Source organism: Lissotriton helveticus, chromosome 5_1 (assembly GCF_964261635.1).
Source record: "Lissotriton helveticus chromosome 5_1, aLisHel1.1, whole genome shotgun sequence".
NCBI classification, from domain to species: domain Eukaryota; kingdom Metazoa; phylum Chordata; class Amphibia; order Caudata; family Salamandridae; genus Lissotriton; species Lissotriton helveticus.
Genome location: NC_136065.1, coordinates 1229596826 through 1229620841, shown reverse-complemented (window position 1 = coordinate 1229620841; position 24016 = coordinate 1229596826). Strand labels below are relative to the sequence as shown.

The 24016-nt window shown below is 42.4% G+C and overlaps 1 protein-coding gene across 22 annotated transcripts in view; it reads right to left on the bottom strand.

Annotated features, from left to right (window-relative positions):
• Positions 1–24016, bottom strand: part of LOC144755239 (scavenger receptor cysteine-rich domain-containing protein DMBT1-like) — a 593569-nt gene that overhangs the window by 442138 nt on the left and 127415 nt on the right. The gene's annotated exons all lie outside the window — the stretch shown is intronic.

The window sequence follows — 24016 nt, the reverse complement described above, 5'->3', positions numbered from 1 at the left end:
GTGAGGCAGCTCCACAGCCTGATCATTGCATATAAATATATAATTGTAGAATATTTCCTGGTGTTTCAAAATGAAATATCATACAAATGTCACATTTATCACTGTTTAGTAAATCACTTATCAAGTACGTTGGGCCTCTTTCAGCATGGGTCTTAAACCCTAATCCCCATATTAGATCGGTGAGAGGTTTGTAGGAAAGTCTAAGAAAGATTTCAGTTCTGGGGTTGTGTTACAGAAACTTAACTATTGCAGAGTTAGTCTGGGTCCTAGAGTTCATATATCCTTAGAAAGCCATTTTTTTAATTCTAGAACTGATGAACCTAAAACGTGTTAGTGGACATTGCATAAACCAAAGGAAAGTGAATAATAGACAGAATATTCACAACTGACTTGATCCTTGAGACCATCTTTAAATCCACAACATGGCTCTCATTTCTATCTTCTAAAACAACAGTTTCAAGTTCACTTTCTTCTCCACAGTTTCTTCTCAACAGCTGCCTGCCCTCCGTCCTGGGTACCTTCCATCAACCCCTTTAGGAAGATGAACCACATGAGAAGGAAATCCCAGACACAAAGCACCTCAATACCTACAAATACATCCTTAAATTAATCATAAGAGTATGTGACCCAGCAAATCATAATACTGCAATGACATCATCCCTCTCCAGCCACACGTACAATAGCAATTGCACAATCAACACTCTTCTCTCCTCAATAGCATAGTCCATCAACTCCACTAGTTACTTTGCATCGTTAATTGACTCCCCCTTGCCGGTAACACTCCCAAAACATGCCTCACACCCAAGTTACTCATACATAATAATATTTCCCCTCCACTCTGCATAATTTGTTCCTCTGCTTCCTTGTAATTCATGCACCTGATTCCCATCCTCAGATCTCCTTTCCACTCATGTGCTGCAACCAACCCTTCCAGACCCTAAGCCATCATTCTGAAGTTGTAGTGTAGTTCCTATTTTCCCAATAGGCTCTGCGCATTGGAATAATATTTTCAATAGTATAGACGTGGGACTGTGGTTAACTAGGTCTTCTACTGACGATATTAGACTTAAAGTTATGTGTGTGCCAGCTAGCTCAGAGTTCACTAGAAACTTTCTCGAATAGGCAAGGAGGAGTTTAACCTCCCTGGATAGACAAGAAGGGATTTAGTTTCTGACAACCATAGAACATGACAACTTTGCTCCCCCTAATCAAGAGTATATCTCTAGAGTCGTGTGAAAACAAAAGACAACTTATTTTACTCAGTCAGTACGTGCATTCTTAGTTTCACCAGATTGTAGAGAAAATGAAGAGACGGGCGTGTTCAATAAAAAGGTGTTATTTATTGATCAGTCTCCTTTTCTCATACAAGAGAAATGAATCGCTATTATTGCAATACTTATAGTTAAGTAAAGTGCATACAGTAAAAACAGAATTATAAAATAATACTGTAAAAGCATTGATATGGTTTCTTAGCCATATGATACTTAAAATGGATAAAATAGATATATACATATATACATTGACTAATCGTACTCAACTGGTGCTTCTAGCTACGCCTACCCCAGTGTACCTGACCTAAGCCTAATACGTGGGCGGGAGTAGATAAGTAGCAGTTTAAGTTAAGTTTGTTTTGCCAAGGATCTGACTCAAGAATTCTCTGTAAGGGGTTATTCAGTTCAGTACCTGGGATTTAGAAGGCTGGAGGGCTGGTATCTCTACCTCAGGACTTGATATCCCAGCTGCCTGCGAGGGCGGCTGGAAACGCCGGGGCTGGATTTCTCGGCAAGAGAAAAGGCAGCGTCTCTCTCTCAGCGCGTCAAAAGGGAGGGGCAGCGTCCGTGGGCTTTTTCTTCCTCAGCTGGGCTCCTCGGCAAGTAGCGCTGCTCCAATCTCGTCACCACCGTGTCTTTGCTTAGGGCAATGTCGGTATTATTTATACCTGAAAGGTGCCGAGATTGACGTAAGGATGGACATAAATACGTCAATAAGGATGTCATAAGAACTGGTCGTTCTTACATTCTTTACTGGAGTTCTTGGCTAAATCAAAACAATAGCTGCGGGGGATTTCCCAGGTTGCTGGAGGTTTGATTTGTTTTGAGAACTCGGTATGCTTTCTATGGGGGCTGGAGGAATAGTGCTTGCCTAATGTGGTAGCATGCGCTATAACCTAATCAGAAAACGGGTTTCTGTGCTGTTGTATGGCTACTGTTGATTTATTAACCGGACAAGGGTCAGAAACAGGAATATTGATACAGTTCCCATAGGAAATACATCACACCCACTCCACGGAATCTATGTCCATATTTACTAACCTAAGCATAGTAAACATAACTAATATTGTATGTGTATGTAAACCGCCCCAAAATACATTAATTTGCATTAAAAAAATGGATTAGCGTAATACATGAAAAATGAATATAGTTACTGTATGCATTCAAGCAGTGTAATCATTCAAAAGACGATATCAGCATGAATGATTTGCGAAAATAACACATGAAATGGCTCTTAATACAGAAGAAAAAGTGCGAGACCATTTCATCAGATAGAAATACAATCGTATGTGTAAATAACCTAGAGGTCGAGGTAATGTCTTCTAGAGGTACCTAAAAATAGAAGTTTCTGTTCTCTAAGAATAGTTTTACTTTAAGCAGAAGATAAGTGCCTGAAAGGTAAATATTTTGGATGTTGGAGAAAAAGTTCCTGTTTGCAGGAGCAGACTTGAAAAAATTCTTAGTGGCTTTGTTTTTAAAATTGAAGGCCAAATTCAGAGTTCAGGGAACGCTGTGTGCACGTTTGCTCAAAGTCATTCTTTCTGTTCTGGTGAAAACATCATATCATTTAGATGTTCGAAAAAACAGTCAACAGCTTCTGGTGAGAGTTCGACTAGGTTGGAAAATGACGCTACCATGCAGTCACGCGCATGATTGCTTTCAATGATGGTTTGATCAGCATAGCTGACAGATGGTCGTACCTGATCGATGCTGCTTTCATCTAGTACTTCACTACCCTTCAATCGCAGTGGTGAAGTCTCCACGAATGCCGTCATCAGGATTGGTAGCCGCTGGGGACAGCACAATGCATGAGCCTTAACTGGACTCAACAAAGTCTCTGCATCCAATGGCACTTCTGATTGTAGTGTGAGACAGGTGTCCAACACGCATTCCTTGCCGCACAGCAAGCACCTTAATACAGGCATACCACAAGTCTGCCACAAGGGTCTGAATGAAAGAAACCAGGTCATATTTAAATCTCGTAGCCGTGCTAATCCAAGGACTTTAGTTATGCGGTCCCGGTAGCGGATAGCTAGGATCGTTTCTTCCATTGTTGCTGGAGTCATGTCTGTGACATGGTTTGCCATAGCAAAGCAAAAGTAGCAAAAATAGGACGCCTGCTACTATTCCCAACAGGAGAGGAAGTCCGCCAAAGATGGAATGGACGAAGTTTGGGAAAATACTCAGGATCGCTTTGAATGGGGTTAAAGCGCCTGAAAAAACTGTCTTAAATACACTCGCGATACCACTTGTATCAGAAATATTTAGAATATCGTTTAGCATTTCTGCGAAGTGTAGGGGGCAATTTGTTGATAACAGTGAATGAATCTCTGCCGTTGTCCTTGCAACTTGGAGATCATACGTTTCTTTTGATGACGTCAACTGGGTTGGCGTCTGTAGGAGCATAGTCTTCATTCTGCTTAAAGTATCAATTCGAATAGAAGAGATATTTAAACTGGGCCATAACCTTGCCTCCCTGTCTGGAGCATCATTCGGGAACAATACTTTTTCACAGCACATGACCCTGGTAGTCACGCTTACGAGATAAGGTTTTCCGGGCATTAAGCCACAACACATGTGATCTACAATTAGAATGTAACTCCCGTTCGAGAGTCTTCTAAAGAATGGTTCTATTTGTGTTGCAGGTGTGCCTAGCTGGTGACATGAAAGGTTATTTGAAGTCCCTTCACAGGCCCCATGCAAACTAATACCCTGACACAGAAGTATACCACTTAGTGATTTTGCACAATTATTGCCACTAAGAAATACACTCTGTCCTTTATTACTGACACATGTGTGTGTATAGGGCAATTTCCATGTTGACTTAATGTATCCTTTACCCAACCTTTCATACTGGCCAGCCTGTATATATTTTTGGCAGTATTGAAACTGGAAAGTTGTTATCGGAATATTTATTATCCCATGTATTATGCATTCGATGACAGGTCGTTCTGACATTGTCAATGGTAATCTCTCAAGTTTTCAATGCTCAGAATTGTATAGTCAGCACCCTTCTGTGCCAAACAGATTTGTTTATCAGTAAGGTTAAAGATATTAAATAGAGACGTTGTGTTGATTAAACGCCAAGGCACATAGCCTGAACGCAGATTTTGTAACGTCCAGCCAAGCTGTACAATAGAACGTAATTGAGACTGACCGTGTTGTAACATCAGTAAGTCCTGCTCTATTATATCGATTGCTGAAGACACAATACTGTCCAGTGAATATATTCTGGAAGACAGAGTCATTAACCCATTGTCTACAACAGAAAGTGATTTTTCCAAATTAGCACGGTCAATTTCCCGTATTTTTTCTGCTGTCTCAATTTGAGTTTCTTTCCAAGCTTCATTATAAGCTGCATATATAGAGGCCGCTATGAAACGTTTTTGACGCTGTTTGCGTGGTCCCATAATGAAATCACGCAAGTCAGCACCTTCTTTAAGTAAAGTTAGGTGTTGCTTAATTTCTGCCAGTGTGGATGTATGTAGCCATTGAAGGCAGAGCTTTCCCACACTGTAAGTAGTTACAATCCCTGGATGTTGTCTCTGGGAGTATCTTGGGTCTGGCCTGGTCAATGTGAACCCCTGTATTTTGTTCAGGAATCTGTCTTGACAGTTATTTGTGTCTGTGGGCCAGATCAACCATTGTTTCCAATTAGGATGTGTTCTGTTTTGGTTTAAAATACTGGTTACGTCTATCTCAACATCAGTAGTGCTATTACTATCCGTTGTTGGCTTTGGAATAGACCGTTTGTTTAAGTCTTTGATTTTGGCTAGGCCAAGACAGGTGGTCTGTTGAATTGTGTCATTCAAAAATATAACATGTTCTGGGATAATGCAGGCTCTAAATAATGATTCTATACCTTGCACTTGCCAATCTTTTGTGCCCCAGATCGTTTTCGTTTCAATGTTATTGTTCCAGAATTCAAAACCCAATTTGTTCATTTTTTCAAAAAATGAGTCTGAATATATCAATTTTGTGTTTGTAAGCATGGTTTTCACTCCTGTCTTATTTAACAATTTGAAATAGAATGTTTCTGCATTACTTGTGTTAAACCCTGAAAAGTATGAATATTTATCATAAAATGTTTTTGAACTACCTTTTGGTGGAGTTGCACAATGTTCCCATTGGTTAAAATTTAAAACATTTCTAGGCTGAGTAGATTTATGCAGATAATGGTTACCATAATGGTTATAGCAAAACATTTGATCGTAATTAGATGAACCTTGTAAATAATCATGTTCTGTAAATTTAGCTGACATCACTAGATCAGACATCATATCATTAATACTTTCAAAGTCCCAATCATCAGCAAATGTGCTGGGTTTTACAAAGTCACTCAATGAAATCTTAAATTGGTGTGGATACTTCAGGAGTTCAACCGGACCATATATTTCATATTCAGTTTTGTCCCATGCTACCCCGCCGGGTATAGGATTGGCTGTGAAGTTTACTGAAGAAAGTTCTCTTTTCTCGACGTGTGAAGACGTGTGTGGTTTAAGGACCAAGTTGATATTCTGGCTTGCTGTGTCCATTGTAGCATATTTTCTCTCAATGAAATGTCCCAAGCATAGTACCATGATGAGCCAAAGTATGAGGATAAATACACCTAGTGCCACCCAAATTTCAATCCATGGAGAAATCAGATAGGTTTTTTTTTTTTAAAGTTCCTTTGCTTTGTCTTTAAAAGTTCTTTTCGTTGGATGATCGTCAGGTTCACTCAGATCCTCAGAAAAATCATCGAAGTTGATGAAGTAGCCTGATGCTGTTCTGTCAATTGTTTCAATTGCTTCTGGATTACTTTTGCTTTTGGAATTTGTTTCGTTTCATTAGAATAGTCTGTAGTTACATCATTGTAGGTTGGTGTTTCTTGATGAAAAGTTTTGATTTGGGTTTTAAGAGGTTCAAGTTCTATTGCTTTGTTGCTTAGTCCATGTTTATTCACTGTAGATTTTTCAAATGTGATTAGTCTTTCAGTTTGAACCTCTGTGGATGTAGCAAACTTTGGTGTTCTGCTACTTCTTGGGAGTCCACTTGGCCTACTACTTGTTATCGGCCACATGATTGTGGTTTAACCAGGTCGATGGATACAACTCGGTTCTCCTTTTTACCAGCAAGGGGCGGTAGTACTACTGATCTTGTCCCATTGACAGACAAGACAGGAACTGCTTTTCTGTAAGAAGGCCCAAATTCCTTCTTTACCGCGATCTTCTCTCTGACCAGATCCCCGATCTTTGGAATCCAGACAGGCCTTGCTGGGACAGGTGGTTTCTCTTCAGTGGTTGTTGGCTGTTGTTTCAACTTTATGCTGCTCAGGTCCTTTCTTGTTTCATTTAAGTCCTGTAAAATAGCCAAACGATCTTTGATATCAAAGCATTTTTCTTTAACCACTGAAGTCTGACTATCAAGGTCCTGGACTAACATTCTAGTCCCAAACAATAGTTCGTACGGACTGAGACCTCTCAGAGAATTTCTTGGCAGATTATTAAGACTACGTTGGACACTTATTAAATGTTTGACCCACCCAGCTCCCGAACCTAATACCTTTGTTGTTACCGATTGCTCTATGCCTTGGTTTTTTCTTTACACCATCCCGTTTCCCTCAGGAAGGAAGTGAGAAGAGTCCCGCAATGCAATGTTCATTCTGGCCAGGCACCCCCCATAAGCTTTTTAGAGCTAAAGGAAAGATTTTGGTCAGAACGTAACATGCTTCTAGCGTATATGCGATTATAGACTCGCAAATCTTTTATAACAGTTCAGACGTCAGCCGAAAGTTGGGGTCTACATTATAAGTGAAAATAGTCTCTACATGTTAATACGATGCATTATTCATACTGGGTGAGTTTATGTTGTTAGCCTAATCCTTATTGGGGAAAACGCCATGGCAGTACACCGTCTCGGTCACTACTGCGATCTCTGTTGCAGTCTGGACAGTTTCTTGCAAATAGGTGATGATCCAGGCTCATTCCTGGCCACCAGTATGTTGATTTTAATTCTTCTAGAGAATCTTTAAGTTTAAGGTGTCTTAGACCTTCACCCATATGTGCGTCTACTATTAATAAGACTCTCTTGTCCGTGTTTGGAATGACTCTATCCCCCACTCCAGGGATTCGAGCAAAAGGGACGGAGTTTGCATCGATTATGTATCTATAATTGAGTGGATAGTTGATCGGTAGTGCTGAGCAGTCGCCTTTTGATGATGTTTTCACCGCCAGCACTGTTTCACCGTCAATGTATTTTACTGAACGCTTTTTTGTAGCTACGGAAGCCGATTTAGTTGCTACCGCTGTGGCTGTCTCAGCCAATGAATTCCCTGCAACGTGAACGCCATCACGTTGATGACTCAGTGAATGTATCACGCGAGTTTTTGGTAGTTCTTTCTGTAAAAGAACTATTTGTTCCCAAAGCTCTTTTTGCTTTATTGTGGCACCTGTGTCATCTTTGTAATCGTTTTGAATCCATTTCTGTAAATCGTTATTGTATGATTTGACGCAGTAATACGAATCGCACACTATAAGTGTCGGGAATTCGCGATCGGCATTATCTAGCGCCATTTTTAACGCTATTATTTCAGTTTGTTGTTCTGAATTATTTTCCACTGATTGTGTTTTTGTAAATAGAGGTGTCAGTTTACCTCCGCGCCACACGTCTTTTACAATCTCGCATGTGGCGTTGTATGCTTGCTCTCCCCAAACTGAGGGTGGAGCATGTCTGTCTGTATAGATTACACAGGCGTACTGTCGTAAGGGCAGAATGTCGATTGGCAGAGGGTATTCTCTCTCATATTCTAGATATTTTAATTTTTTCATTTGTGGATCAAAATAGTATTTCACTTTGTCTGTAGCAACAGAATTTACCCATTGTATCCATTCTGGATTCAGTGCCGTTGTTGGTAAATTACATGGGGTTGTTAATTCCTCAAAAGCTGATTCTGCTGTTCTGACTGTAATACGTCTACCGTCAGCTTGGTATTTTTCTTTTGCTACAGCTGTTTGAACCACATGAACAATGTTTTCCTTAATGCTTAACTTCTTTTCAGCTTCTGTGTACAAGTGTGATTTGTATGCTATTGGTACCGTTTCTCCCTCATTAGAGGTCAGGTATGTGAATCCGCATATTCCTGGGATGACTCGAATCATAAGGTTGCGTGTGTTGTCACGTGTTTGTAGTTTTGTTTTAACTAACGTGTCTGTTTGTAAAGATCTCAAAATTTCTGTGTGTTTTTGAGTCCAGTTGATTCTTTTAAAATCTGGTTTTATTAGATCATAGAGGGGTTTGACCCTCTCTGCATAATTTATAATGTAAGTTCTTCCGAAATTTAGGAAACCTAGAATTGATTGTAAGTTTTTTAGTGTTCATGGTGCTTGGATTACAGCATATTTCTCTAGGAAATTGTCAGCCAGGCTTTTGCCTTCACTTGATAATTCATATCCTAAAAACAGGACAGTTAGATGGGCAATTCTTGACTTTTTAAAGTTGAATTTGTAAACCTTTGCTGCGAACCCAAGTATTATGGTATTCACTCTTTTCAAGTGCGTATCCAAGTCATCATCTGTTAGATAGATGTCATCGACATAAGATAATGCCTCATCATCATATATTTGTAGTAACTCTGTTACTTTCGCTGAGAATAATCCTGGGCTGTTCTTGAACCCCTGTGGTAAACGACAGAAATTGTTTATGTGAGCCGTTTATTGAAAAAGCGTTCAAATATCTGCTTTCTGGTGCTATATTTTGACAAAAGAATCCGTTAGAGATGTCTAATGTTGTTTTGTATTTTTTGCGTACTATGTTATTCATTAGTGCTGCACTGTGTGAGTTTTGCACTGCAAAAGTTTTGCAACATGAGTTCAAGTGTCTGTAGTCCAAAACAAGACGATATGAATCATCTGGTTTGGAGACAGGAAACAAAGGATTGTTCATTTGTGAGGTGCAAGTTTCAATCACCCCTTGGTATTCAAGTTGATCTAGGATCTCTTTTACCTGTTTTTTAGCTTCTTGCTTAATTGGGTACTGCCTCTGTGCAGTAGGTTGTGTTTTTAACTGGATTTTGTGTGGGGGAGAGTCCTCATCCCATCCCACATGGTTTTTATATAATGCAGGAGCTTGGGCTACTGCCCACTTTCTTGCAAGTGTACATTTTTTATGTATTGGAATATGATTTGAGAAGGCAGGCATATTTATTTCTTCGCCATGAGGGCACTCCCTGACAAACTCCGGTGGCCAGTCTTTTTCATCTAGAAGGATGTCATAGCCCTTGGAGAGATTATCCCAAAATAGACCCCTTATTTTCCTAGTCTTATCCCCCTCTATACGCAATGTTATTTAATATATTTTATGAGGTTTGCTAACTCTGGTATCTGCAGTTTCCACCTGAATGTATTCATTCGTGTCCACTGTCTCCAGATGATTCATCAGGTTCTTGCGAGCTATGCTCACTTCTGCTGCGCTGTCTAGCATTGTCTGAGCCCACTCTCCGTTTTTCAGCTGTGTCCTCAGTATCCTCGGCATGTTTGATTACTTTGATACTGGCTACCTTCTTCTTTGGAAATTGTAATTTTTTATTTTGATGAGCAGGTTCCTTGTCTTTAGACTTGACGTGTTCTTCCCTGTGTTCTGATCGTCGTCTTCTTTCCGATTTCTGCGAGGAAGTCTGAAAAGATTGAGAGGGACGTGTATCAATATCTTGATATCTATCAGGTTTCTTTATATTATCCCTATTTCTAAGGTTGTATTTTTTCACAGAGGGCTCCCTTTAGGGAGACTTGCGTCCTTGGTCCGGAGATCTTTCTCTCCGCCGAGGAGACCTTCCTCTGGTTTGGAATCTTTTTTCTTTAGGAGTGGATTGTTTATTTCCATCCCAGCTCTTTTTTTGAGTGTTTAGATTATTTTTAATAAATACATTTTCAGGATTTTCAATTAGTTGGGGTTTCACCGGTATTCCACCCAAACTATCTCTTCCTAGTTCTTCATAGGATTTTTCTATGATTCTGGCAATTTCAAATGGTTGGTCTGCTATATTTGTCTCTTTCAACCTCTGGCGGATCGCCACATTTGCTGCTTCTCCCTTTATATTGGCTAGTAATATTGCCGAGACCTGCTTGAAGTCTTTTAGTAATTTCATACCCAGAGTTAGGGCCGGTTCTGGACCGTATTCATCTTGAATTTGTTTTAGCACATCTGGTATTACTGACATGGATGGAACACCATGTGTTTTTGTGTAAACGGATGCAAAGACTGTACCCCAAGTGTCACAGTCCTCCATATGTGGTGCGATTCCCATTGGAAGACAGATAGTCAGAATCCTGTGTTTCTCAACCGGGGTGGTATCTGGAAATACCGCCTCTATTTGAGTGATTTTTTGTGCAAACCAGAATGGAATTTTTTCCCGTTTTGCGGGTACTTTACCTAGACAGGACTGTATGTTCTGTGGTGTAATTTTATTTGTGTTCCCCTGATGAGGGGTCAGCTGTGGAATTTTAATAGCTGGTTGGACTGTTGAAGTCCGCATTACATATTGGACTAATTGTCTGTGTATTTTAATTAGTTGTTTTAGCTGTGCTAAAAGATCTGGTGCAGACATTTCTTCAATGTCTGGATGTGGTGTGTATCCGGCTAGGACCGGCCACGTTGCTTCTGGTCTACCTAGTGGACCGAGCCTGGTGATGTGATTATTATGTTTTAGGGCGCCATTAAACCAGAGCAGGTGCTCTTGGTATTTGAGTGGTATCTCCACCTCCTCGAAAGGAGTGAAGATATCCGGTGGTTCCTCTATTTTATAATAGTGGAACTCTTTTGTTACAGCGTTTGCTGCTGGAAAGTTTATCCATGACTAGAATACCTCTGTCTGCCGATATTCGTGTGCCTCAATTACGAATATGACTGTACCACCTCTCGGTGTCAGTCCATTTTCTATAAGTTTTAAGGTTATAGTTTTTCTTATGTTGACCGGGATTAGTATTGCCTCCGGGTCTTGCTGTAGGAGACTATTGTCATCCGCTAGGAGTTGAGCTGCTACTCTAGCTGTCTCCCTTCCTTCTTCACTGTCTGACATTTTACTGACAGGAAGGTTATTTTGTTTATTTGCAGATCAGGTTTCTACGGAAGCAAAGATTAGATGCACAATATTTTGGAACAGTGTATCCTTCAACGTTGAATAAACCAAGACCCATACATAGGAGTCTCCTCTTACGAAGTTTGGCGGATTTAACCTTTCACCCACTCCAGACGTCTTTGGAGTATTATGGGAAAAAAGGGTCTGTGTGAAAAAGCACGACTGAGTTACTCTAATGTCTTACGTTAGATTTATCGCCTATCCAAACAGTTGGGCGCCATGTAGTGTAGTTCCTATTTTCCCAATAGGCTCTGCGCATTGGAATAATATCTTCAATAGTATAGACGTAGGACTGTGGTTAACTAGGTCTTCTACTGACAATATTAGACCTAAAGTTATGTGTGTGCCAGCTAGCACAGAGTTCACTAGAAACTTTCTCGAATAGGCAAGGAGGAGTTTAACCTCCCTGGATAGACAAGAAGGGATTTAGTTTCTGACAACCATAGAACATGACAACTTTGCTCCCCCTAATCAAGAGTATATCTCTAGAGTCGTGTGAAAACAAAAGACAACTTATTTTACTCAGTCAGTTCGTGCATTCTTAGTTTCACCAGATTGTAGAGAAAAGGAAGAGACGGGCGTGTTCAATAAAAAGGTGTTATTTATTGATCAGTCTCCTTTTCTCATACAAGAGAAATGAATCGCTATTATTGCAATACTAGTTAAGTAAAGTGCATACAGTAAAAACAGAATTATAAAATAATACTGTAAAAGCATTGATATGGTTTCTTAGCCATATGATACTTAAAATGGATAAAATAGATATATACATATATACATTGACTAATCGTACTCAACTGGTGCTTCTAGCTACGCCTACCCCAGTGTACCTGACCTAAGCCTAATACGTGGGCGGGAGTAGATAAGTAGCAGTTTAAGTTAAGTTTGTTATGCCAAGGATCTGATTCAAGAATTCTCTGTAAGGGGTTATTCAGTTCAGTACCTGGGATTTATAAGGCTGGAGGGCTGGTATCTCTATCTCAGGACTTGATATCCCAGCTGCCTGCGAGGGCAGCTGGAAACGCCGGGGCTGGATTTCTCGGCAAGAGAAAAGGCAGCGTCTCTCTCTCAGCGCGTCAAAAGGGAGGGGCAGCGTCCGTGGGCTTTTTCTTCCTCAGCTGGGCTCCTCGGCAAGTAGCGCTGCTCCAATCTCGTCACCACCGTGTCTTTGCTTAGGGCAATGTCGGTATTATTTATACCTGAAAGGTGCCGAGATTGACGTAAGGATGGACATAAATACGTCAATAAGGATGTCATAAGAACTGGTCGTTCTTACATTCTTTACTGGAGTTCTTGGCTAAATCAAAACAATAGCTGCGGGGGATTTCCCAGGTTGCTGGAGGTTTGATTTGTTTTGAGAACTCTGTATGCTTTCTATGGGGGCTGGAGGAATAGTGCTTGCCTAATGTGGTAGCATGCGCTATGACCTAATCAGAAAACGGGTTTCTGTGCCGTTATATGGCTACTATTGATTTATTAACCGGACAAGGGTCAGAAACAGGAATATTGATACAGTTCCCATAGGAAATACATCACAAAGTGTTCCATTCCAGAATGCTGCCTTGCATCTCCACACTATTTAAATTCTTTCTGTGGTATCTCTGCTCACAAAATTGATGGCTGATACTCCCTCTCCAATTATTACCTATTACTAAGCTACTCTTCGTTTCCAAACCACAACAACACTATGGGGTCGATTCCGATTCGGGAAAAACCGCTCCGAATAGCCGTACAGAGCGTTTTTCCCATATGAATTGTACCCTGTAACGTCCCCTGTACGTACGACGATGTACGATTCATACCAGGAGCTGGACTCCGTACGAATCGTACAGAGACCGTACAAATCAAACCCCCATACGTATCTCCCTCGGAAACCGCTGTACGCGACATCCGTACGGTTCGCGGCTGGTTTCTCCGACCCAGCAAGTACAATTCGTGTCGGGTACGCACCGTACAACGCTTTTTCTACAGGAGCCGAAAACATAAGGAGAAGCAGTGAGTACACCTACGATCATGGGGTGTACGTACCGTACCCCGCGATCATGGGGTGTACGTACTGTACCCCATGTTCGCTGGGTGTACGGTGCGATCGCGGTGCGTACACCCCATGATCGCAGGGGTACGCACCGTACCCCTGCGATCATGGGGTGTACAGCTTGTACGGTGTGTATGTGATTGTGTGCTTTTCCGTACGAATCGCCCTTACCTGATGTGGACCGTACGAATCGCGTCCTCATACCCCGGTCCACATCATACTCGTCGGGTCGTACGGTATGTTTACGATTCGTACGGAGAGGGCTCCAGATACGAATCGTACAGACGTTTTTTTTCCAGGATCGGAATCGACCCCCTAATGTTCTGTAGACTCACTCACCTTCTCACCTCTCTCAGTTTCCTGAGTCCTTAATATCTGGTGTTAATGCATTGTGCTCTATGCAGCTTCTCTTACACCTGTATTGAAATGTATCATCTCTACCGACCACAATCCCTTTTTAAGTAATCTTTATTGCCTCAAACTTCCAATGTTTTTCAACGGATCACTGAAACAATATCGATGTCAAAAATATAGAACTACAAGAATATCGAGGTAAAAATATAGAATACAAAAATATAGAACTCCTATCTCCAAACAGGTAAGTACAAAAATATCGAATCAAAAATATCGATATAAAAAATATAGTTAGTCAAAATATCGAATTTTTTAAATGCTTTAAATTAATTAAAAAATAATGAAATAATAAATATAATTAACTTAAACATACTTAAAATACTTAAATAACCTTAAAATTAATAAATAATTAATGTAAGTTAAAAAAACATACAAATTGATTTATTAATACATATATATATATATATATATATATATATATATATATATATATATATATAAACGTAATATAAAAAAAAATTACAATATTTTTACCGTAGGATAGCGTAAAGGGTAAAATTTACTATTACCACTCCAGTGAGTGCAACAGTAGGGAAAGCTTTGAATAGCGTAGGGGTAAAAATTACTATTCCCTTTCCAGAGAGTGCAACAGTAGGGAAAGCGTTGGATAGCGGAAGGGTAAAAATTACTATTCCCACTCCAGAAAGTGCAACAGTAGGGAAAGCGTTGGATAACGTAGGGGTAAAAATTACTATTCCCACTCCAGAGAGTGCAACACTAGGGAAAGCGTTGGATAGCGTAGGGGTGAAAATTACTATTCCCACTCCAGAGAGTGCAACAGTAGGGAAAGCGTTGGATTGCGTAGGGGTACAATTTACTATTCCAACTCCAGTGAATGCAACAGTAGGGAACGCGTTGGATAGTGGGGGTGAGGGTAAAAATTACTATTCCCACTCCAGAGAGTGCAACAGTAGGGAAAGCATTGGATAGCGGGAGGGTAAAAATTACTATTCCCACTCCAGAGAGTGCAAAAGTAGGGAAAGCGTTGGATAGTGTAGGGGTAAAAATTACTATTCCCACTCCAGAGAGTGCAACAGTATGGAAAGCGTTGGATAGCGTAGGGGTAAAAATTACTATTCCCACTCCAGTGAGTGCAACAGTAGGGAGAGTAAAGATTTAATATATTAATAAAAATGTATTAAATATCAATACCAAGAAAATATTAATTAAAATAAATTACCAAGTTATTATCATATAATAATTAATAAATTACAAATACAAATTAATATTAATATATAAAATTAATTACCTATTAATACAAATTACCAAATAATTAATACATTAAAAATAAATACCAATTAATAAATAAAAACGATTTACTTATTTACAATTACATTACTTCCCCCCCTATTCCCCTATAAACCCACAACACACTACAGAAAATAAATTAATAAAATTAACTTAATTATCAAATAATCAATTAATAAAAATAAATTACCAATTAAAAATTAATTAATTCATAATTAATTAACAATTCAAACTGAATACCAATAAATAAATTAACATATTTAATTAATTACAATTAAATGACTTCCCACCCTATTCCCCTATAAACCCACAACAAAAAATTAAATAAATTAACATAATTATCAATTAATCAATTAATAAACATTAATTACCAATTAAAAACTAATAAATTACCAATTAAAACATAATTAACAATTAATTCAAAATAATTAACAATGAATTCAAAATAAATACCAATTGAAAAATTAACATACTTAATTAATTACAATTAAATTACTTCCCACCCTATTCCGCTATAAACCCACAACCCGCTACAGAAAATAAATTAATAAAATAAACATAATTATCAATTAATTTATTAATTGATAAAAATACATTACCAATTAAAAATGAATTACCAATTAAAAATTAATTAACAATTAATTCAAAATAAATACCAATAAATAAATTAACAGTTTTAATTAATTACATTTTAATTACTTCCCACCCTATTCCCCTATAAACCCACAACCCGCTACAGAATTAGATTACGCAAAAATTAAATAACATAAAAAAACACTTTAAAAAATTAGATATTATTAAAAATTCGATATATTTAAATACCTATATTATATACCTCGATATTTTGACTTTCTATATTTCAAAAATCGATATTACTTACTTCGATATTTTGACTTTCTATATTTTAAAAATCGATATTACTTACCTTCAATTCGATATTTTTAACCACTATATTCTGTCCATTCGATATTATGTTGATTCTATATTTTTCACTAGATATTATGTCCATTCTATATTTTTCCTTCGATATTATGTTTGTTCACCGTTTTTCGACAGACGCAACCAATGTCACTATGCTCAGAATCCCTTGGCATCACTACTGCAGGACTGGTTTTTCTCCTGACATTGCTACCAAGAGGAACTACCTTCAGTTTCCTAAGTCCTTAATATCTGGTGTTGATTCATTGTGCTCTATGCAGCATCTCTATTGAGCACAATCCCTTTTCAAGTACTCTTTGTCACCGCAAACTTCCAATGTTGTTCGACAATCGCAACTGATGGAGCAGGGGAAGGAAAATATTTTTTTTGTACTCCTTGGAAGTTAATGACCCCATAACTTTAATGATACTAACTATTAAAAATGCATGCATTAATCAACAACGCAGGCAACTTGCTAAAATTACAAATTCTAATTCATTTACAAATGTGAAGTAAAATATTATTAGACATATGATTTGCGTAGTGAATAGAGTAAATTGCATGATTTATGTTGTGTAGAAAATTATACTGTGGCAAAGAATGCAGATGGTAAGTAAAATGGCTATAAATGTCGCTTCTGCTAGGTAATACCTAACACAGGTCTTTAGAATGGGGGGTGGTAAACAGAAGGGCTTATTTTCTATATCTAATTTGTTGTGTTTTTGTTCTCATATTAGTTTCATTTGGGCCTGTTAGGCCTTGCTTCGAAAATGGGCGTTGGAAATTGATGAGGTTACAGAATGGCCCTGCGCATGCGCAGAGTGGAGACTCCAGTCACGTGTATGCAGCCTGTGCTCGGAGTGAGAGATGTCAAGGTCAGCCTGACCTGCAGCAAGAGTCATGCCAAGAGCTCAGCATGAATGCATGGGAATGGATGAGAGAATTGAGCTACAGAGGATGAACTAATGTGTGACCGCCAGAGTCGATACAAAATACATTAACAAGTCGAATTACCTTTGGACATTGCAGATCATGAGAACTATTGAATGCGTTATTGTTTGCAAACCAGTTCGAGCAAGGAGGGCTATGAGGTGACCATCACCCCCCCCTCCAATGGACCAATTAGCGTGATTTCTGACCCCAAAGATTGCAACTTTTGAGTGTAGTGAGAAAGAGAATGGGGTATAAGAGGGTCTGCCCTTAAGCAGTTGATGTTGCTGTCGCTTCACCTATCCTGATGCTGCGAGAGACTCTGTCATTCTGGACTTTTGAACTCTGACTGAGGAAGCAACGAGATCGTTGCGGGAGTTGCTGCAGGAGGAGATTGCGTTGAGGAGGTTGGCCAGACAGTCAGTCATGTTTTAGGAGTCCTATCTGGTGATCTGCGGTTCATCCATCACTCCGGGTGAACCATTCTTGTCATCGCTCTATGGCCAAGGGTAATGAACATTTTCCATTTCTATATGCAAAATATTGCTTGAATTCTGATTAATACTTTAAATGTATTTTACCTAAATAAAGAACGTTACTTATCTACTCAAAGAATCTCGATGAAAATGTTATGCTAACTCTAAAACTCGCCTGTGGTTCTTTTGAAATAAAATGATGATTTATAAATGTTTAGTTGTAATTAAGCTGGACTTAATCCCCATCTAGTGATTCTACTAGTTGGTCCATCGACCAAATGGTTGGGTACTTTAATGTTTAAACAGATGAAATCCTAAGTTAATGTATAAAATGTTAAAGTTATAATAGCCATTATTTCAGCATAGTACTCTGACCGTCCAGCAGCTTGTGTTCCTTAGCGTTTGATCCAGGGAAAGGAGAGTGAATATATTTGTGCGCTGTTAAGGGCCCCACCGACATAGAGTCAGTATGATTGAGGTTGTGTAGATGTTTTCATGGATTAGTGTTCTAAGGAAACATGTATTTTAGTCACGCTGGATCACACCCAATATCAGAATCCCTTGGCATCACTAGTGCAGAACGGATTGGTGTCACTACAACGCATGCTTTTACCACGCATGCCTTTACAACGCGGTTTTTACCACGCAGTCCATTACAACGCATAATGCTTTTAGGCGCTGGATAGTGAATTATTTAATTTACTATTCCAACTCCAGTCCCCGTGGATAGCAGGGAAGGTGTTGGATAGTATATTAAATACATTCCCTATCCTAGAGCGCCCCCCAGCGCATTGCGTTGTAATGGTTTGCGTGGTAAAAGTTGCGATGTAATGGTAGTGCGTATTAAAAAATTCGTTGTAACCGTGCTACACCGTGCAGAACCGGTTTTTCTCCTGACATTGCTACCAGGAGGAACTACACAAAACTCATCCCTACACATTCTCCTCTTTCCACTACACATCACCTCTGCCCTGGAGGTTGTCTCCACCCTTGAACCTTCTATCACCGTTAAGCTGGCAATACCAAAATATCCAGCTTTCTTTCCGCCATGTGCCACCCACGTCTCAACACAGAGTTGTGGCAGATTGAGGGCTAGTACTCATTAGACAGATCACTCATGTTAAACATCTGCAAATGAGAACATATCAAATTTTCTCTGCTTCTGTCACCCTATCAACATCTATTCTCTTCCCCTCCGTGTTCTGATCTCCTCTGCTAGGAAATGTAGTGGGCTATTTCAATTTAATCCTAGCCACTACAACAGTAGCTACCTTTTTGTCACTGAACTCTGCACTGGCATTGTTAGTCCTGGCCCTTTCTGGAGGGTTACTCCAGATTTTTGGCCTCATTTGCATCCTTTCCTGAATCCATTTTTCTTGGTTTTAAGGACTTCGTGCACTTTTTACCTGCTAATCAATGGTAAAGTACTTGTGCTGTCTCATATAACATAATACAATTGGCCTATACCCAAATTGAACATTTGAGGGGGCATTAGGATATCGGGCGGATTGCCTCCACCAGGGTGGCGGTGGCCACCGTCACCCTGGCGGAGGAAATCCGCCCTACAACCACTCTCGCTTTCCCCTCTGCCAGATTAGGATGGCGGAGGGGACAGCGGCGGACGGTCTTTCCGTCCGCCGCTTTACCGCCGCGGTCGCCTTGCGACCGTGGCGGTAATAGATTAATATGGTGGCGGTGTCCAATGGACACCGCCAGCCATATTACTATGGCAAAAAGTAGGGGCCTTTCTGCTGCGGCAATGCCGCCACGGAAAGCCGGACGGATATTGCTGCGGGGGCCCCCTGCAGGGTCCCCAGGTTGCCGGCACTGTCAGGGGGCACATGGGGTACCTATGGTACCCCCCCACATTTACATATGCAAAGCGGCAGGCACAGCGCGGTGCCTGCCGCTTTGCATATGTAAATGCGTAAACTTCTGTTTTGCATTGTGGCGGGCGGTGCAGAGAGCACCGCCCGCCACAATGTAAAACATATAGGATGTGCCCGCCACTGTGGCGGGCACATCCTAATACCCCCCAACGGGACCCCCACCCTTATGGCGGGCGGTCCCGATCTCCGTTGTCCGCCCGCCATCCTAATGACCCCCTAAATGTACTTGTTAAGTCACTATTACATCGTTTTAAAATGTAGCCAAGACCTGAAAATTAACTGCTACTAGAGGGCTGCACCACTCTTTGTGCCACCCACTAAAGTAGCAGCGCAAACAATGTCTCAGGCCTGCCACTGCAGACTGTAGTGCAATTTTAAACTGCCATTTCGGCCTTGCAAAAAAACATTTTACCAAGTTCAAGCATTCCATCTTCATACTTATATACCATCCCTAACGTAGGTGATTAAGGCTGTTATGACATTAGGACATGGGAGTTTAAGTTTTGAATGCCCCGACAGGGTAAAAACCTTAAATCTATTGTTCACGATTGAAAAGCTATTTCCCCAATAGGCTAACCATAGATTAGCTTATTAGACTTAATAAGTAATAAGTGCACTTAAAAAAAGTCCTCTTTATTGGTAAAGTCTGATTTTAAGTTACTATTCTTAAAATGGCAATTTTAGAAAGTTTGATTAATTTAGCATGCGTTCATCATTTTTTGCCACAGCACTTTTAGAAAGTTGGAATTTTTCTGCCTGACCAACTGTACCTTTCTGCCAGTGTCATGGATCACATGACTGTGAATGGCCTTCCGGTGGTGTTTTGTATATTGCTTTCAGTCATTGAGACAAAATATGCCTTTTCATCGAGGAAGAGGGTCTTTTTGATAGGATAGCTGGAGAGGAGCTGTGCCCTACCCTGATTATACTTCAAAAGGCCCTGCCTGCATCACACAAAAGAACCTGACACTAGACCTTCTCTTGCCTTTTTCAATCCAAGACAGTTTGAAGCCAAACCCAGGGGAAGGAGAAGAACTAATCAGAAAGAATTTTGGGAGTATGCCAGGGAATTTACCACACAAACCCTGGCACCAGGTATAAATGTGGCATCTTCAGAACCTCCCATCAGAACACTCCTAGACCTGTGAAAGATACAGAAGAAGCCCTGCCCTCCTGTCTGAAGAAGGAAAAGTGGACCGGATTTCCTTGAACACTCACTCTCCAGAGTGACTCCAAGGGTCAGTTTTCTGTTCTTTCCCTTTGAGCCACAGGGACCAAACTGACCAGCACCTACTGCATTCGCCTGGCCCAGCTAGAGCCCTGCTGCTGGCCTCTGCTGATGTGAGTCCTGATCCCCAAGAGGTGCCTGCCAGCTCCTGGACCCTGGACTGACATCAGAGAGTACTCCTCCTGAAGAAAAGGTGAAGATACAGATGTTTTGGGCTCCTTGTGGCACAAAGGGACCTCTTTGCACCAAAAATCCACCGCCTGCAATGATTGCCAATGCGATGCTCCAGCAGGACATGAACTTTGCAGTGACAGTAACCATCCATGACAACCACCAATGTGAAATTTGCACTTCATGTCGACAATGACAGCCCGAGATGACCACCACAAAGCTCCAGGAATTACCAGGTTTTATTGCTACAACAGTGACCATCTGCGATGCCCAAACTGCTCCTCACGCTTACAGAGCCCCCTTTATAGCCCCTTCTAAAGTGAACAGAACTCTTTGCACGGACTTGAGACTGTAACTCTTCAGCAAGATTAGCCTGGTCCCTTTATCAGACCCACATTTAATTGCAGTAGGCTTGAATTTGTGACTTTTCCCTAGTTGAAAAACACATTCTACATGCTAGAATGTTGTCATTTTTGTATCATTTTATGTATTCATATTAACTCTATTTTTCTTTTGTTGAGTTTTCACTTTAATACTGTTTGAGTGCTGCATAAATAGTTTGACACATTGCCTCTAAGTTAAGCCTGGCTGGTTTAGTGCCATGCTACCAGAGGAATAACCACAGGTTTATTTAATGACTTTTGTGGCTCACCCTGACAAGAAATGTATTTACTATTTGAATGGGGTCTTCACCCCTCTAAACTAATAACCCAGGGGCGTGGCCAAGATGGCAGCGGAATAGGACGTGCTTTTCAGTCCCTCCGGCACCGCTCGACGTTAAGGTTTGTAAATCGCCCCTGCTAGTGCCCATCTACGCTAGCAAAGGCGCACGACGGTGTCCCCCAGTTGCCCAGACACTATTGGGGCAACTATTTTGAGGAGTGGTTCGGAATGGTGAGGCCCTGACCGGCTCTGGGTCCGGCGAGGAGAGTGCGGAGGCCTGCACCTACCGGATCGGCGATGTGGTGGTCGAGTGCTGCTGGCCCCAACTCAGAGGAGAGGGGAGTGGTGCTGAGGCTGTGGCTGTGGCTGCGGAGGAGACAGGCGGCCGCGGTTGAGTCAGGAGCGGCGCCTGCGGTAGAGTGAAGCGGCGGCCTGGCTAGAGGAGGGTGGGAGGCCTGGACGTCTGGGGTGGCAGCAGCGATTGAGACCCCCACGGGGCGGGCGAGTTCTCCCGCGCTGCGCGGCTCCGGGCAGTGGCTGAGGATGCCTCTACCCTAGAGCGAGGTGAGGAGTACGGGGGGGCCCCAGAGAGGCTTGTGGTTCGTTCCGCAGGACGGCCGCTGGTGCGGGGCCGGCGCGAGTATGTTGCGCGCTGAGGCCCCGGTGTCGAGAACAGAAGCGGCCAGCACACGGTGCTTCCAGCAGCTCCTAGTTCAGGGGCCCTGTGGCCTGGAGGGGCGGGATTCTTGGGGATTGACGGCGGGCCCAGCCAGCGACAGCAGATTTCTGTTCCCTTCCCCCTGGGCGCCTGTGCAAGCACATCAATGGATGGCTGAGAGAGGCCTGGCCCGGGAGTAGTGATCTGCATATTTGCTTCTCGACCTGCGAATCGACAGGGAGGCCTTGTCGTGTGGTGGCTGAGGTAGTGGACGCTATGCTGTGTGGGTCGGTGGACACTTTGGATGCCCCTAACAGCTTGCCTCGTGGTGCGGCTGAGACCACAGGAGAACGCAAAGAGCAGGCCTTAGCCTTCTAGAGTAGTCTGCTGTTGCGCAGTGAGGCTGGGGTCTCCCGGTGAACGGCCCCCGACGGGAGTGTGCCTTTCGCCCCTGCTTTGAGTCCGGGGAGCTGCGGCCTTGAGAGTTTGGGGGCAGGGAGTCCGCCGCTAGCTTATACCTCTGGGCAGGAGGTTTGTTATTGTACTGCCCTTGACTGTGCTGGCCCTCTCCCTGCGGCGATGGACCGCGGCGATCTGGGCGGGCTGCTGGGTTGCTGAGACGTTATCCGCTCTTTCAGACACGGGGTAGAACGGCCCTCTCGCCCCCCCGCCCCACTTTGGGGGCCTCGGTGGAGCCGGGCTTGTGTCTGGGGGCGACGGTGTGGGCTCTTGGCTGGGGTCCAGTCCGGTAGCCACGCTTCCTGCATAGCCTTCAGTGCTGAGGCATGGGCCCCTCAAGGGGCATGATGGCAGCTGCCAGAACCCCAAAAAAAAGCCCCCGAAGGATATGCCCCAGAAGGTGACAGGGCAGTCGGCCTCGCCGGCTGCTGATAAGTCCCCACGACCTGATGATAGAGAAGCACCGGCAACCAAGGCCTTCATGCTAGAATTGTTCTCTGCCATTAAGGAGGATATTTAAGAACTGCGCTCCCAGCTTACTTCTGACCTGAGGGAGATGAGGCGCGATGTGGACCCTGTGGGGGAGCGGGTGGCGACACTGGAGGAGCATGATCTGGGAACAGCGGAGGAAATACATCAACTCCAGCAAGATGTGATTTGCCGAACGGAGCAGAACTTGGACCTTCAGGCGCATGCCGAGGACTTAGAGAACAGATCTCGACGAAATACAATCCGGATTCGGGCTGTTCCGTGGAAGGACGAGGGGACTGATCTCCACGAGTATTTAGGAGCCCTTTTTCGTCAGATTCTAGATGAGGAGGACCTACAAGATATTCAATTGGACCGTGCCCACCATGTGGGTCTGCCGAGGGAGCCCAAGGCCCCTCCCCTGATATATTGGTGTGTCTGCATGACTTTCAGCTCAAAGAAAGGATCATCCGGAAAGCAAGTGATCTCAATCCCCTCCAATTCCGCGACCACCACCCTGCATTTTTCCAGGACCTGGCGTCTTCCACGCATGTCAAGCGCAGGGAATGCAAGCCCATCACTAATCACCTGAGGGAGCAGGGCATTCCCTACTCGTGGGGGCACCCGTTCCGGCTTATTTTTAAGTTCAAGGGCAAGCTGGTTCAGGTCCACTCCCTGGAGTCGGCCTTCGACATTTTGGGACTGGAGCGGGCCGCTCCCATGTCTGGAGAAGGTAGATCGCCCAGCAGACAGCGCAGGCGCTCCGCAGAGTGGCAACAAGTTGGAAAGCCTGCTTCCGCCACAAAGCCTGACTTGTCAACGAGCCTGCAGGAGAGAGGGGCTGTGGTTGCCTCTGTGGCCCTGGTCACCGATGCGTCTGGGGTCTCTTGAGGCCCGATGGCTTGGCTTAGCACTAACTGGGCCAGTACCTGGCGCCAGAGGAGACCGTTTACTTGATGCAGTTCGGTGACACCCTTATGTCCTTGGATGGAGACGAGTCCTGTATCAGGAACTGGGAGAGTGGGAGGTTGGTGCCATGTTCCCCTGCTATTGGGGCCTATTTAACGGACTGTT